This window comes from Monodelphis domestica, chromosome 3 (assembly GCF_027887165.1).
Source record: "Monodelphis domestica isolate mMonDom1 chromosome 3, mMonDom1.pri, whole genome shotgun sequence".
NCBI classification, from domain to species: Eukaryota; Metazoa; Chordata; class Mammalia; order Didelphimorphia; family Didelphidae; genus Monodelphis; species Monodelphis domestica.
Genome location: NC_077229.1, coordinates 77927591 through 77942171, shown reverse-complemented (window position 1 = coordinate 77942171; position 14581 = coordinate 77927591). Strand labels below are relative to the sequence as shown.

Here is a 14581-nt window from a genome sequence, read left to right as displayed (position 1 = left end):
TTCTTTAACATTGTACTAGAAACACTGGCAGTAGCAATTAGAGAAGAAAAAGAAAGTGAAGGCATCAAAATAGGCAAGGAGGAGACCAAGATATCACTCTTTGTGGATATGATGGTCTACTTAAGAAATCCTAGAGAATCAACCAAAAAGCTAGTCAAAATAATCAACAACTTTAGCAATGTTGCAGGGTAAAAAATAAACCCACATAAGTCATCAGCATTTCTATATATCTGTAACCCATTTAGGCAGCAAGAATTAGAAAGAGAAATACCATTTAAAATCACCCTAGACAATATAAAATACTTGGGAATCTATCTGCCGAGATAAACACAGGAGCTCTATGAACACAACTACAAATCACTCTCCACACAGTTAAAACTATATCTAAACAATTGGAAAAACATTGATTGCTCATGGGTGGGATGAGCTAACATAATAAAAATGACAATCCTACCCAAATTAATTTACTTATTTAGTGCCATACCCATTGAACTACCAAAAAACTTCTTTACTGAATTAGAAAAAACCATAACTAAGTTCATTTGGAAGAACAAAAGATCAAGGATATCCAGAGAAATCATGAAAAAAAAAATGCAAAGGAAGGAGGACTTGCAGTCCCAGATCTCAAACTGTATTATAAAGCAGTGGTCATCAAAACAATTTGGTACTGGCTAAGAGACAGGAGGATCAGTGGAATAGACTTGGCGTAAATGACGTCAGCAAGACAGTCTATGACAAACCCAAAGATCCCAGCTTTTGGGACAAAAATTCACTATTTGATAAAAACTGCTGGGAAAATTGGAAGACAGTGTGGGAGAGATTAGGCTTGGATCAACACCTCACACCCTACAGCAATATAAACTCAGAATGGGTGAATGACTTGAACATAAAGAAGGAAACTATAAGTAAATTAGGCGAACACAGAATAGTATACATGTCAGACCTTTGGGAAGGGAAAGATTTTAAAACCAAGCAAGACTTAGAAAGGGTCACAAAATGTAAAATAAATAATTTTTACTACATCAAATTAAGTTTTTGTACAAACAAAACCAATGTAACTAAAATCAGAAGGGAAGCAACAAATTGGGAAACAATCTTCATAAAAACCTCTGACAAAGGTTTAATTACTCAAATTTACAAAGAGCTAAATCAATTGTACAAAAAATCAAGCCATTCTCTAATCTATAAATGGACAAGGGACATGAACAGGCAGTTTTCAGCCAAAGAAATAAAAACTATTAATAAGCACATGAAAAAGTGTTCTAAATCTCTTATAATCAGAGAGATGCAAATCAAAATAACTCTGAGGTATCACCTCACACCTAGCAGATTGACCAACATGACAGCAAAGGAAAGTAATGAATGCTGGAGGGGATGTGGCAATATTGGGACATTAATTCATTGCTAGTGGAGTTGTGAATTGATCCAACCATTCTGGAGGGCAATTTGGAACTATGCCCAAAGGGTGCTAAAAGACTGTCTGCCCTTTGATCCAGCCATAGCACTGCTGGGTTTGTCCCCCAAAGAGGTAATAAGGAAAAAGACTTGTACAAGAATATTCATAGCTGCGCTCTTTGTGGCGGCCAAAAATTGAAAAACGAGGGGATGCATTCAATTGGGGAATGGCTGAATAAATTGTGGTATATGTTGGTGATGGAATACTATTGTGCTCAAAGGAATAATAAAGTGGAGGAATTCCATGGAGACTGGAACAACCTCCAGGAAGTGATGCAGAGTGAAAGGAGCAGAACCAGGAAAACATTGTACACAGAGACTGATACACTGTGATACAAGAAAACGTAATGGACTTCTCCATTAGTGTCAATGCAATGTCCCTGAATGATCTGCAGGGATCTATGAGAAAAAACACTATGCACAAGCAGAGGACAAACTGTGGGAGTAAAAACACCGAGGAAAAGCAACTGCTTGACTACAGGGGTTGAGGGGATATGACTGAGGAGAGACTCTAAATGAACACTCTAATGCAAATACCAACAATATGGAAATGGGTTTGAATAAAGGACACATGTGATACCCAGTGGAATTGCGTGTTGGCTAGGGGAGAGGTGGTGGGAGGGGGGGAGGAAAAGAAAATGATCTTTGTTTCTAATGAATAATGTTTGGAAATGACCAAATAAAATAATGTTCAAAAAATAAAATGGGAAAAAAAAAAGAATTCACAAGCTCCTGACTGAGTTAAAAGGGTGGAGCTATCTAAGTAAGTGTGAATTCTCTTGATGGCTAACAAAGTGTTAAGTAGGAGTATTTTCAATTTTTTGTTGATTAAATTAAAAGTTGCTGATTGATAGACAAAGTAAGTTTGAATCACACTTCCCTGGGAGGTTTTAGAGGGAAAGATAATTAATTCAGTTTTGAACATATTGAGTTTAAGATGTCTATGAGACATCCAGTTCAAGATATCCACTAGGGAAAAAGAATCAACTGAATAATTATGAATAATTATGACAAAACAACAGCAATGAAAAAACTTTCCAAAATGAGGAAAATGTCTGTCTCCCAAAACTTTTAAGTACAAAATAGCAAAAGAGATCTATGGAAAAAGCCAAGAAAGCAAATAAAATAGCAGCTCTAAAACATACAAAAAAATAAGATTTGAAAATTATATTAGTAGAGAAACATGAAAGTAAGCCATAGAAATGAAAAGAATAATAAATTTTAAAAAGACTAACAAAATCAGGATGCTAACTTGATCATGAATAAGAGAAAATAATTAAATCACTGAAGTAAAAAGTAAAGGTTTATTCCCAATGGTGAAGAAATAAAAGAAATTATTACAGATTTTCTACATAATTATGTACAAACTAAACCTGAATTTTCTAAGGAAATCAATGAATATCTATAAATATTTAAAATATTCAAATTGGCAAAAATAAGATACTGTGATATTAAACAACCCAATTTTAGAATATGAGATTAAGCAAGCCATAAAAAAAAATATTGGCCAAAGTAAATGCTATAAAAAATTTAAGAATGATTACTATCCAAAACACCAAAATATTCACAGCAACATTCTTTGTTGTGAAAAAGAACAAGAAACAAATGGACATCCAGGAGTTGGAAAAAAAACAACTCTGGTATAATATGCAAATAATGAAATATTTTGCAACAAGTAATGATAATTATGAAGCATTCAGAGAAATAGTTGAAGATTTGTATGAATCGAAGAGTGAAATTAAATAGAGCAAAGTGAATTAACATGAGAATTGCAATTTAAATGAAAAGATAACTAAAAGGAATTGTCAGTAATGGAAAAACTAATGAAGATCTCAGGTAACAAATAAAAAAACAAACTTACCCCCTTAAGGGCAGCTAGGCAGGGAATTTCCTTTAGGACAGAAATATTATATGCCTTGTCAGATGTGGTCACTGAATTAGATGTTTTTGCTTAATTATTTTTCTTTGTCACCTGGTGGAGATGGACTGAAATTGTTATTGCTCAGTTATTTCAGTTGGGTCTGACTCTTTGTGACTCCATTTGGGATTTTCCTTGCAAATATTCTAGAGTGGTTTGCCATTTCCTTTTCCAGCTCATTTTATAGATGAAGAAATGAAGGCAAACAGGGTTATGTGACTTGCTTAGGATCAACATAGCTAGTAAGTGTCTGAGGTCAGATTTGAACTCTGGAAAATGATTCTTCTTTATTCCAGGCCCAGTACTTATCCACTGTGCCACCTACTTGTCCTGGGTTGAAATTACTTTGATGTCAAAACAAAGGACATAAAAAAAAAGGTTTTGTTAGCATCCAGTGAGTTAGAATGCTGAATTTAGAGTCAGAAAAACTAGAGTTCAGATCCTTAGTCACTACTAGCTATGTGACCTTGGGCAAGACATCTAACCCTCTCTCAGGCTCAGTCAAATGGGGATAATAGCACCTATCTCCTAGTGTTGTCATGAAGATTAAATGAGATAACATGTTCAGTGCTTTACATCTTGTAAAGCTTTATATAAGTGCTAGCTATGGTGATGATGAAATAATGATGATGGTAATGATGATGATAATTATGGTGATGATAGAAAGTTTAAACTCCTCAACTTGCCATTCAAAGACCGTAACAATCTGGTACCACTCTACCTTTCCAAAGTTATCTCATATTGTTCCCGTCTATTCAATGTATGCTTCATCCAAACTGTTCTGTCCTACATGTTCTTTTATTTTCTGTGCTTTGAGTCTCTTCTTTTCATTTATTGAATCATTTTTACTGCACTATAATATTCCATTACATTTATAAGCCATATATTTAGTTATTTCTAAATATGTACACCCACTTTGTTTCTAACTTCATTCTCTTAAGAAGTTCTGTTTCTGTTTCCTTACAGAAGGCCCACATTTGGAACTAAAGAGTTAGAATTCAAATATGATGATTTCACTGTCGTGGATGATAAAAATAGGTTGCTATAAAAATTTGGTAGATCTGGTTTTCATATTTTTATTTATCTTGCCACAGTTTTATCTATAAATGCTCTTGAATCTCAAGAGAAGCTTTCTAAAGAACCATTTTCCTTTTTCCTACACTTTTCTGTTGTGTGAGATGATGCCTCAGCTACTACCAGTATTTTGGAAATGACTGTTCTAAGTCAACACTGTTTTTATTGCCACTTATTTGGCAATGATCATTAGAAAATAGATTGTTAACTAGAAGTTAACTTGAAGACCATCTAGTCCAGCATATCCCCTCATTTTACAGATGAAAAAAAAAACAACGGAGGCCTACAGAAGTTAAATGACTTGCTCTGTAGTCATAGATAAAATGCTTTCTGGTTGAGGCAGTTCCTGGGCTCTGTTATACTCACTGTGGCAGTTTGAATCAGTTTTAGTTCCTTTATTCTTTTCCCATTTTTTCATATCAGTAGCCCATTTGAATAGATTTGGCTGAAAGTGTTTTCACTTTCCTTAATGACTTTTCATCTTGAGGATCTAGAGTCATCCTCAGGTTTTCCTTTTCCCTCAACCCTCACATTCAGTCAATTGCCTCATCTTATCAATTGTATTTCCACAGTATCTCATGATTATATGCTTTTCTCTATTCACACAGCTTCTACCCTAGTTCTAGGGCCCACTGCCTGTCACATGAACTATTGCAGTACTCCTACTAATCCAAAGGTTCTATATTCCTAGTATTTGTGTCCTTGACTGTACTCATGCTGGACAACCTTAGGATAACATCACTGGATTGTCACAGGCCTTGCCTAAGGCAGGTAAATGGATCACTAGGAATGACTCTTGGAAAACTATTGCAATATCATCTCTCTCTCTTTTTTTTTTAAACCCTTACCTTCTGCCTTGGAAGAAGAAATGGTAAGGGCTAGGCAATGGGGGTTAAGTGACTTGCCCAGGGTCACACAGCTAGGAAGTGTCTGAGGCCAGATTTGAACCTAAGATCTAGACCTGGCTCTCAATCCATTGAGCCACCCAGCTGCCCCCCTCCCATTCCTATCTCTCACACACACACCCTCTCTTCTGCCTAGAATCAATACTAAATATCAGTGTCTGTGGTCAGATTTGAATCCAGAGCCTCTTCTCCCTAGACCTAGCTTCTCTAACTATTAAGCAACCTAGTTGCCCCTGCAATAATAGATTTCTAATTGTTTTACAGCTGCCAAATTTGTGTTTCTCAAAAACAGATATGACCATGCCTCCTCATTCAGAAATCTTTAAAGGCTCCCTAGGATAGAATCAAGAATCCTCAACCTGGAATTTGAGACCTATCCAACTATCTTTCTAGCCTTATTTCATATTACTCCTGTCAAGATACTAGGTTCTAGTCAAATTAACCTGTTATTTATTATCTTTACATGGCATTTCATCTCTGGGCTCCATGCCTGGCCACTTTCTTGAGAGGAATGAATTCTTTCCTAATCTCTGACTTACAGAATCTCTAGCTAACTTCAGAATGCAGCCCAAATACCACCTCCCTCCTGATTGCCCCTGGTATAAGCACTTTCTCCCACTTGACATATTACCTACAGTATCTCCCAGGAGAATGTAACCTACTCAAGGATAGTATCGTGTATTTTTTTTTTGTCTTTGTTTCCACACTGACTTAAACAGTGTTTTGCACAAAGAAGGTGCTTAACAAAATGTTTGATCAATTCAATAGAATCAAATCTTGCTAGTTGGTACCAATTGTGACTTTTAGTCTGACTAGTTGATGATCTCATTGCATACAGGGAACTGGTACAGAAAAGACTCCCACTCTGGTAACCAATTGTTCAGAAATAATTTCTTTTTGTTTTTGTTGTGATTAATGTTCATCATTGGCCAGTGCCCTCTGATTTGAAAGGTGTGACAGCTTTCTTTTAGTTTTGAAGTACTAAAACATATTTTGCAATATATTTATGCTTTTTGCCATCTTCTCTTACCTACTTTTGCATTAATGTCACCAGATGTCAATGTTTATATTGACTTGATCTTGTTGAGTTCTTCATAGATTATCTCTTTTTATCCTCTGCCACAGATAATCTCCATAAAAGTTGCCATTTTCTTCCAAGTGGTCTTTTTGCTGATACTCACCATGACTGCAAGGGAAAATGACCATTTGTTCCATGAAAGGCTGTATCTTGTTTCTTTTGTGTGCATGTTGGAAACAGTTGCACCAACTCATTTATTTTCCTCTCTAAGGAGAATTTGTGAGCTATCCTTCTATTTAACTGCAACTTCCTTATGTTTTCTGGTTTCATTTATAGTAAAGATGCCAATACTGAGATAATACAATACAAACATTACATTTCAAGTACTAGCAGTTAAATTAATGTTTATAGAAAATCTAAAAACTGATTTTTAGCAACCATTGATCCATTTTCTGCCCCTCTATCTATTGTCACTGCAGAAACTATAGGAAGAAATGTGGGACAGAATGGAATTTGTTTTTTTTATTTGGGGGGGGGGATTTGCCATCACTGTGAAATTAATCTGTTAGGCCCAACCCGATGCTGATGGGCCTTTCTATACTTAGGATCATAGGAGCATAGGTTAAGAACTAGAAGGGGCCTGAGTGTTCATCTAGCCCAACCGTATCATTTTACAGAAGAGGAAAAGGAAACCTAGAGAAGTTACTTATGTGATCCATCCAAGGACTCACTAAAAATTAGCAGAATGTCTTCTGATCCTCTGATGGTTTCATATTCCTTGTAGGATAACCGCCTGGAGCCTGTACTCAACAAGCAGAGTCAAGCCTTTGAGAATCCAGGGTTACCTTCATACCATAATAAGACCTCAGCGGGAGGATGTCATTGTCTGTCAAATAGGGATAATAACACTTGTACTACCTACCTCCCAAGGTTGTTGTGAAGAAAGTGCTTTGTAAACCTTTAAATCACTGTTGAATTGTGAACTATAATAGTAATTATTTAAAATATAATTATTATCAAGAGCTCAGTAAATACTTCTTAAAGTGAAGTATCAGGTAAGGGTGCCAGTTAGTTGGGTTTATGATTAATCTGGTATTACTGTAATGATAAAATTGGACTATTCATTTTGCAATATTGCCAGTAAAAAAATAAGCATGTGGCCTTACCTGGAACAGAGTATCAGTGTTTTGGGCAGAATAACCTCCACATGACCGTACCAACTCAGGGATGCCATGTTTCTACTCTGTCCTTGGCTACCCTCTTGCTGGACCACCTTAGGACAACATCCCTGGAATGCCACAGGCTTTGGCTGAGGCAGGTAAATGAAGCTCTGGGAGTGACCCTTGGAAAACCTGAGGATTAAACCACTGCTATTAGGAGAAGATTTTCTCTCCCTGCTGTGAACACAGGAGCTATTGCTTCCTTTTTCAGGAAATATGTTTCTATTTCTACCTGAATTCATACATCAACTATCTCAGGGTAAATGTAAGATGATCAGGCTGTAACATTTATAATCCTGCAGCATTAGGTTTGGCCACAAGTCCACAGCTTCTATTTTTCCTTACCCTAAAGAACAAATGTTCACTTCAGAGAGGACCAATAGGTATAGAGGTAAAAAGAAATGAACTCTTTTGGGAGTGACCAATTCTTTAGAGAGACAGAAAAATTTAGTGACTGTTGTTTTTTCCTCTATTGTGATGAGCTGTATAATATCAAGCAAATCTAATGTGCAAGAAACATAAAACTTCATTAAAGTCATATTTCTTCTTCATCAAATAAAGTCATGTTACCCTTTTAATTGCCTAGGAACAAAGTGCAGACTCTTTCCTGGCATTCAAGGCTCTCACAATCTTTGTGCAATCCTTTCCATTAACTCCATGTGTAGCAAGCAATCTGCCTAAGGCCTAACCCCCTCTGCCACCCTCCCCTCAACCCAGATTTACATTCCTTTCTTCATTTTATGCCTTTGCTCATCAGTCTGTTGTTTCATATCCCTGAAATGTTCTCTCCATCTTATCTTATTGCTATATAAACTGTAATTATTTTCATGGAATTCTTTTTGCAAGTACTTATCATGAGCATTGCAATATAAATGGACTTAAATGACCTTGGTCAGCAACTACTTTCTTCCTCAGATGTCACATAAATCTACTTCAATTTTCTATTGGACCTGTCATGTGATATTGTCTATTGTACCTATATTGTTGTGTGGGTATCATTCCTCTACTTAAGGGCCTAGTGTCTTAACTTTGTCCCTCAGTGCTTGGAACAAAGCTTTGCAGAATAGTGACTTAATACATTTTTGTATTGCATTACATTAAGCATCTACCATATTCAAGACTCAGTGGTCATCACTGGTGATGTAAAGGTGGAAAATGACACAATCCTTATTCTAAAGGAGCTTGTAATATCTAATAGGACATATAACTTGTACATTCTATAAGTAATAATAATAACAACAATAGTGATGATAATAGCTAGCATTTATATAGTTCTTTAAGGTTTGCAAAATGCTCTTCAATTATAATCTCATTTGCTACTCATGACAACCCAGGAAGGCAGATGCTATTATGGCCCCTCATTTTACAGATGAGGAAAATGAGGCAGACAGAATTAGGGAACTTGCTCAGGATCTAAGTGTTTGAGGCTACATTTGAACTCAGGTCTTCTAGAACTCCAGATCCAGTGCTCTATCCACTGCACCACAGAGCCCCTCTTGTAACATTTTGTTACCATAGGCCTTGGTTGCAACAAGTACGATAAAAAGTCCAGTATGATAGGAACAAAGTAGAAACCTAGACAAAAAAAAGAAAATTTGAGAAGGACAATTCCAATTCTGCTTTCCTCCATTTATGACTTTCATGATCATTGGTGAATCATTTCTCTTTTCTGTCTTTCAGTTTTCTTACCTGTAAAATGGAAAGGCTATAATAGGTGACTTTTCTAAGGACCTTTCCAGCTTAAACTCTTCTCATGTTCTATAATTGCGTCAAGTTGGGAGAAAACTCAGAGAAAGCTTCATGGTCAAATGATATCTAATCTTTGTCTTGAAAGAGGAAAATTTTCAATAGGTAGAAATAAGGGAACTTTTCACAGGCAAAAAAGTAGCCTGCACAAATACCTGGAGACTGGTCATGCTGGAACAAAACTCTGGAAGGGAAGGCATTATAAGAAATACAGGTGGAATATAGGCATTCTACCACTTGAAAGTTGCTCATAGAAGTTGGTGGTTCTGAGTGCCCAGGACTAGGTGACCCCCGCTTTTTCTCTCTTGATCTCCCCTACCAAATTAAAAAAAAAAATAAACCCTTACTCTCTGCCTTGGAATCAATACTATGATTAATTCCAAGGCAGAGGAGTGGTAAAGGCTAGGCAATGGGGGTTGTGACTTGCCCAGGATCACACAGCTGGGAAGTGTCTGAGGCCAAATTTGAACCTAGGACCTCCCATCTCTAAGACTGGTTCTCAATCCACTGAGCTACTCAGCTGCCCCCCACCCCCAACTTCTAGATGGGTTTTATATTGGAGCTAGACAACCAGTCTGCTAATTATATCTTATCCAGAGCAGTCCTGGATAAGCACTCTTTGAGAAGAAAAATGAGAATAGGGAATTTGTGGCACTGACCCATGGCCCCAGTGACCCCTTGATTCAGCAATATTGTTTTCTTTATCTTAATTCAAATGAAAATGACCGTTGAAAAATATTATGGTTATAACCTAGCATCCTAATATTTAATTTAACTCTGTAGATATTCCTGAAGTGCGTATTGCAAGTCCAAGAAGACCCTGTGCTAGCCCCAAGGACTATAAACACAAAAATGAAGTAGCCCTTGTCCCTAAAGAGATTCCTGGGCATACAACATGTATGTGAACAAATAGGCTGCAAGGTAGTGCGAAGAGAAGGCATGAGCCTTTCTGGACTCTCTAGCATCCTTTTTGCCTATGACTGGCAGTGCTGTTTGCATTTTAACATCCACAGCAACCCAGAATCATATTCACATAGTGATTTAAGGTTTATTAAGCACTCTGCACAACAGCCTTGTAAGGTAGGATATAGTATTATCCTCATTTTATGAAGTAGAAGACTAAAGGTCAGAGAGTCCTTTTCCCAAGGTCACATGGCTAATAAGTGTCACAGGTAGAATTTGATCTCAGATCTCCTGATTCAGAGTTCAGTGCTCATTCCATTAGGCCACACTAGTCATTTCCCATTCTTAGAGCTGCAGCCTTCGTAGCTCCCAAAGAACAGTCCTATGGAATCCTGTCAGCCAGGGACTAATTGCCTACTGCCAGGAAAGCTCCTCCTCTCCACTGCTTCTCATGGGGGATGGGGGTGGAGGTAGGGAAGCTTTTTGTGCACTGAATCTCACTTCCCTGAACTATTTGTCTAATTGCTGTAGGAACAGTAATCTGTCCTCTGCCAACTAACTGGGGAGAATTGGTAGGCACTATATCTAAAAGCACAAGCCATACTGAGATTATGTCATACCTTCTCCATTCCCATCCCTTCCATCCAGTGACTGCTCGAAACAACCCTAGGGAATGATATAAGGGAATTGACTTTTGGCCAGTTACTTCCAGCTTCTGGGAATTTTTGATGCCTTAAGAATGGTCAGTGGTGAGCTATTGCTTTCCAGAAAGTCTAGATCAGAGAAAAATCATAATGCAACCATGGAGGATAGCTCCTTTTTCTTTCTCTTTTGAACTTCAACACCAAATAAAATATATATTTCTACATACATAGTAGAAGAGAAAAAGAGATTGCATATGGAACTTGGAAGCTAGATAGTGCTGGATTCAAGATCGTCTGGGTTAAAATCCTTCCTCAGACACTAGGTGTATGACCCTGGTCAAGTTGTTTAAACTGTGTCACAATTTCATCTGTAAAATGAACATAATAAAAGTGCCTACTGCCTCAGAGGTATTGTGGAGATAAAGTGAGATAATATATGTAAAGTTCTTTGTAAACTATAATGTATTATATATATCCTTGTTATTGTAAAATCTACTATATGCCTACACATAATATGCATATAAATATATAATAAGTTCAACCCATAACTTTCAATGTTGTTCTGTTTGCACTTCTTTTAAGGCTTTCTTCTCTTTGGGCATTTAAAAAAATATTTTAAGAGATTTTTTTTAAACAATATTTTATTTGATCATTTCCAAGCATTATTCATTAGAGACAAAGATCATTTTCTTTTCCTCCCTCCCCACCCCCTTCCCCCCACCTCTCCCATAGCCGATGAATGATTCCACTGGGTATCACATGTGTTCTTGATTCGAACCCATTTCCATGTTTTTGGTATTTGCTCTAGAGTGTTCATTTAGAGTCTCTCCTCAGACATGTCCCCTCCACCCCTGTAGTCAAGCAGTTGCTTTTCCTGTGCTTTTACTCCCATAGTTTATCCTCTGCTTGTGGCTAGTGTTTTTTAGATCCCTGCAGATCATTCAGGGACATTGCATTGACACTAATGGAGAAGTCCATTACGTTCTCTTGTACCACAGTGTATCAGTCTCTGTGTACAATGTTTTCCTGGTTCTGCTCCTCTCACTCTGCATCACTTCCTGGAGGTCGTTCCAGTCTCCATGGAATTCCTCCACTTTATTATTCCTTTGAGCACAATAGTATTCCATCACCAACATATACCACAATTTGCTCAGCCATTCCCCAGTTGATGGGCATCCCCTCATTTTCCAATTTTTGGCCATCACAAAGAGCGCAGCTATGAATATTCTTGTACAAGTCTTTTTCCTTATTATCTCTTTGGGGTACAAACCCAGCAGTGCTATGGCTGGATCAAAGGGCAGACAGTCTTTTATCGCCCTTTGGGCATTTTTAAGAGGAAGATTCCTCAGGGATGACTAGGTGGCTTAGCGGATTGAGAGCCAAGCCTAGAGGCAGGAGGTCTTGGGCTCAAATGTGGCCTCAGACACTTTTTAACTGTGTGACCCTGGTCAAGTCACTTACCTCTCATTGCCTAGCCCTTGTGTAGAGGGAGTTTCATCTCCCCCCGCCCCCCCCCCCCAATTGCTGACCTGGTTCATCCCATTTTGCATTCTGGGAGGTTGCTGAGTCCATGAATGTGCCTGAATGTGGCAGGGGAGACTGTCAAAGAATTGTGGGGGATGAACTACATGTGTTCAGACTTGGAGTAGAAAAGAGACTTTAAATCTATGTCTATCTGCTTTCTCTATTTCAAGTGATTATTAATAAACTCTATGGAAATAAGTACCTGGAATTTTACATTTAAATCTAACACCTGTAACCACTCTTTTTGCCTTGGAACCAATATGCAGTATTGATTCTAAGGTGGAAGGTAAGGGTTTGAAAAAAAGGGTTCCTCAAAACCATTCTTCTTGTCTTCACTTTTTTCCCCATCCTGTCCTTATTTTCCTCACCTTCTAATCCCACCTTGGCCTCCTTTTGGGGAAAAAGAGAAAGGAAAAACAAATATTCATAGTCTGTCAAAACAAATTCCCACATTTACCTTATGCAACTTGAATCCATTATTGTCAGGCCTCTGGGATCATAATTGACTAGTGCTGTGATGAGATTTTAAATTCTTTCAAATATATTTTGTAATGTTACTCTTGTTGTATAAATTGGTCTTATGGTTCTGCTCATTTCACTTTGCATCAGTTTATATGAATCTTCTGAGATCACTCAGAAACCCTTCATTTTGTCATTTTTATAGCGCCATCATAGTCATATATAACATAATAACATATATATACTGGAGTTGGTTTGACCATTCCCGAATAGATGATACATTCTTGATTTCTTTGCTTCTGTAGAAAGAATAGTTTCTTCCTTGTAAAATAAGGGGATTGAACTAGATAATCTGAGGTCAAGAGCTCTTCTATGGATATACTCTCATTGGTTGGATCCAAGGAGAAACAGGGTCCAGTCAGAGATTGAATGGCTTTTCCCTACAGTGACACTTCCAACAATTAAAATTTGACACAGATATAACATAATTATAATAATAGAACACATTCTCCAGTGTTTTATCATTTCAAAGTCCTTTTCTCCACCCCATTCCCCAAATACTTATCTTTTAACTTAGAATTGTGATACTAAGTATTGGCTCCAGGGTAGAAGAATGGGAAGGGCTAGGCAGTTGGGGTTAAGTGATTTGCTCAGGGTCACATAGCTAGGAAGTGTCTGAGGCCAGATTTGAACCCAGGACCTCTCATCTCCAGTAATAAATAATCCTAAAAGTTAAATACTGTTTTAATATTTTGATGTGCTCTATGCCCATTTTTATATATTGGAGCAGTATAGTTGAAATATGTGTGTGACTTAAAATCAGAACTCCTGATCTCAACATTTAGCAGCATTTTAACCTCAGAGCCTTGGTTTTGTGATCCATAAAATAAGGACCCAATTGGTTACATAGCTGACAATTGGAAGGAAAGTGATAGACAAACCTTAGGGTGCTAGAAGAACATGAGCTGTTACTTAACATCTTTTCATGCAGCAGTTCCATTATTATTTAACTCTTGTTTCAAATTCATGCCTGTTACAGATTCATCTTAGGGAGCAATACACAAAGGCCAAGAGGTGACCCAGTTCTGAGAAGTCAAGGCCAACATTATAGCCAGTGGCGTTCCTGAGCAGAAACTCAAACTTGCATCTCCTGACTCGTAAGTCTAGCATCCCTTTTCTAACCTCAGGGGACCTCTCCCTTGGGAAATTAAGTAGCCCATTATGAGTATAATTTTTTTCCTTCTAAAGTAGGAAACTCTTTCTTTTACCCCCTCCTTCCCCCCTCCCCCCATGAATCCACCCTGCTGTTCTAATGGGTAATATTCCTTAAGATTTAGCATTAGTCCATAGAACATCTTTTTTGATCACAGAGGCTCCGCAGGTCCTGCTGCTTCAGAAAAACCTCTTTAAGGCCTGAACAGAACCTGCTGATTTATCTGCAACCTTGGGTTTGCTCTGGGAAAATTATCTGAGCTGTGCTTGGACATGGAAATTAGAAAACTTGGATTTAAGTCCCATTTCTTCCATCTAACTTACTGTGTACCCTAGGGCATGTCTCATTCCTGTCCCATGCCTTAGTTGGCCATCAGTAAAATAATTCGGTTGCACTATTGTGATTCCTGAAGTCTTTTCCTCATGTTTGTTTGTTAACTTTGTGTAATAGATCTATTATGCCTTTAGATGTCGCTGCTGTATTAACTTTCTGTGGCTTTGAG

The 14581-nt window shown here is 37.5% G+C and overlaps 1 protein-coding gene across 2 annotated transcripts in view; it reads left to right on the top strand.

Annotated features, from left to right (window-relative positions):
- The window catches only part of GNG7 (G protein subunit gamma 7), a 407763-nt gene that overhangs the window by 110260 nt on the left and 282922 nt on the right, over window positions 1-14581 (top strand). The window contains exon 3 of one of the 2 annotated variants that reach the window (XM_001364671.4): window positions 13906-14023. The exons of the other annotated variant lie outside the window; for it this stretch is intronic. The gene's annotated coding sequence lies outside the window, so the exon portion shown is untranslated. The remainder of the gene's footprint in view (window positions 1-13905; window positions 14024-14581) is intronic. 2 annotated transcript variants of the gene reach the window in all.